At 44.5% G+C, this 3,049-nt stretch overlaps 1 pseudogene; it reads left to right on the top strand.

The window, feature by feature from the left end:
• The first annotated feature begins 541 nt into the window (after nucleotides 1–541).
• Nucleotides 542–2,787, top strand: LOC100338845 (bifunctional 3'-phosphoadenosine 5'-phosphosulfate synthase 1 pseudogene; annotated as a pseudogene).
• Nucleotides 2,788–3,049: the final 262 nt, after the last annotated feature.

Raw genomic sequence — 3,049 nt, forward strand, 5'->3', positions numbered from 1 at the left:
ATCCATATTAATTTCCTGAATTTTATACTATGGTTTTATAAGATAATTTCCTTATTAAGAAATATATGCCAAAGTTAGTTGCATCTGTATGCCTCTTCACCCTGAAAAATTTCAGTGTATTTGTGTGTGTACACACACATATACACATGTGGAAAAATGTTAACAAATGACACATTTAAAGATAGGGAGTTGGGGCTGGCATTGTGACATAGTGGATAAAGTCACTGCCTGCAACACAGGCATCCGACATGGGCACTGGTTCCTGTCCTGATTGCTCCACGTTCAATCCAGCTCCCTGCTAATAGGCTGGGAAAAAGCAGTGGAGGATGGTCCAAGCATTTAGGTGCCTGCTACCCATGTGGGAGACCCAAATGAATCTCCTGGCTCCTGATTTTGGCCTGGCCCAGTGCTGGCCATTGCCACCATCTGGGGAGTGAACCAGCAGATGGATGATCTCTTTCTCCAACTCTGACTTTCAAATAAATAAATAAATCTTTTAAAAATTAAAAATAGAACACAGGCATCTGCGCACTATAAAGCCATGGAAATTCCCTGCAGCCTGTGCAAGAAAGTCAAGTTGGGCAATAACATGCAGAACTGGGGAATGCAGAAAGCCACTAATGTCACCGATCAAGCCCATCATGTCAGCAGGAATAAGAGAGACCAGGTGGTGGGGACCAGAGGTGGCTTTCATGATTGCACAGTGTGGCTAACAGGTTTATCTGGTGCTTAGTGAAGACCGCAGTGAGCATGGCTTTGGAAAAGTACTTTGTTTGCCATGGTATTTTGTGTTACACTTTGGATGGTGACAATATTCATCAAGGTCTCAATAAAAATCTTGGCTTTAGCCCTGAGGACAGAATGCATTTCAGAAGTTGCTAAGCTGTTTGCAGATGCTGGCTTAGTGTGCATCATGAATTTTATATCATCTTATACTCAGGATCACAACAAAGCAAGACAAATTCATGAAGCTTCAAGTTTACCTTTTTTTTTTAAGTATTCATTGATGCTCCTCTGAATGTGAACAGAGGGAACTGAAAGTATGAAAAAGCCTGGGCAGGAGAAATTAAAGGTTTCACTGGGATTGATTATGAATATGAAAAAGCAGAAGCCCCTGAATTGGTGCTGACAACAGATTCCTATGGTATCAATAACGGTGTCCAGCAAGTTGTGGAACTTCTACAGGAATGGGATATTGCACCTGTGGATGCCTCTTATGAAATAAAAGAATTTTATGTGCTAGGAAATAAACTTCATTTGGCAAAAACAGAAGCAGAAACATTACCAGCATTGAAAATTAATAAAGCAGATATGCAGTGGGTGCAGATGTTGGCAGAAGGCAGAACAACACCCCTGAATGGCTTTATGAGAGAGAGGGAATACTTGCGGTGCCTTCATTTCAATTGTCTTCTGGATGGGGGTGTCATTAACCTGTCAGTGTCTATAATTCTGACAGCTACTCATGAAGACAAAGAGAGGCTAGATGGCTGTACAGCATTTGCTCTGACCTACGAAGGCTGCCATGTGGTTATTCTTGACAATCTAGAATTTTCTAAGCACAGAAAGGCAAAACATTGTGCCAGAAAGGGGGGGGGGGAGGACAACCTGTAAGAACCACCCCTACATCAAGATGGCTATGAAAGAAGGATATTGGTTGACTGGAAGAAATCTTCAAGTCCTCGACCAAATTTATTGAAATGATGGTTTGGATCAATATTATCTTACTCCTATTGAGCTAAAGCAGAAGCTTATAGATATGAATGCAGATGTCATCTTTGCTTTCCAGTTAGGCAACCCAGTGCACGATGGATGTGCTCTGTTAAAGCTGGACACTTGCAGGTGCCGCGGCTCACTACGCTAATCCTCCGCCTTGCGGCGCCGGCACACCAGGTTCTAGTCCCGGTCGGGGTGCCGGAGTCTGTCCCGGTTGCCCCTCTTCCAGGCCAGCTCTCTGCTGTGGCCCAGGAGTGCAGTGGAGGATGGCCCAAGTTCTTGGGCCCTGCACCCAATGGGAGACCAGGAGAAGCACCTGGCTCCTGGATTCGGATCAGTGCGATGCGCCGGCCATAGCACACCGGCCGCGGCGGCCATTGGAGGGTGAACCAATGGCAAAAAGGAAGACCTTTCTCTCTCTCTCTCTCTCTCTCTCTCTCACTGTCCACTCTGCCTGTCAAAAATAAAAAAAAGAAAAAAAAAAAACAAAGCTGGACACTCACAAGCAACTTTTAGAGACAGGCTACCTGCAGTCTGTCCTCCTTCTCCCTCCTCCACCCTCTTGGTGGCTGGACAAAGGACAATGACGTTCCTTTGATGTGGTGCATGAAACAGCTTGCTGCCTTGCTGGAGGAAGGAGTCCTGAATCCCAAAACAAAGGTGGTGGCCATCTTCTTGTTCCCCATGATGTATGCTGTGCCAACTGAGGTCCAGTGGCATTGTGGAGCACGGGTGGTTCCAGGAGAGAATTTCTACATTGTTGGACAAGACCCTGCTGGCATGCCTCATCCAGAAACAGGGGAGGATTTTTATGAGTGAACTCATGGTGCCAAAGTGCTGACCATGGCCCCAGGCCTCATCACCTTGGAAATAGTTCTCTTCTGAGTTGCAGCTTATAATAAGGAAAAGAAGTATATGAACTACTATGACTCTGAACACCATGAAGACTTTGAATTCATTTCAGGAACAGGAACATGCAAAATTGCCCAAGAAGGCCAGAAACCACCTGAAGAATTCATGGCTCCCAAGGTTTGGACTATGCTGATGAAGTACAAATCCTTGGAGAAAACTTAAGGTGGCAACCCAGTCAGTCTACCTTCAACACTTCACTGAGTAACAAGAGGGGACCACGGAATCACTGTTGGCATTTCTTTATAGTTGTGTCTATCCTGACATTCTTCCTATAAACAGACCATTCTCCTTGACTTGGCATCAGTTTTGGTCTGCCTGATGAGTTCTGTTTTGAACTAGTGTAACACACTGCTGGTTTTAATGTATTTTTCCCACTTATAGTTAGTATTTCCACAATATGGTTTTAAAGTCTTGTCTTTTTATA

This window comes from Oryctolagus cuniculus, chromosome X (genome assembly GCF_051225735.1).
Source record: "Oryctolagus cuniculus isolate XC-2025 breed Fujian yellow rabbit chromosome X, ASM5122573v1, whole genome shotgun sequence".
NCBI classification, from domain to species: Eukaryota; Metazoa; Chordata; class Mammalia; order Lagomorpha; family Leporidae; genus Oryctolagus; species Oryctolagus cuniculus.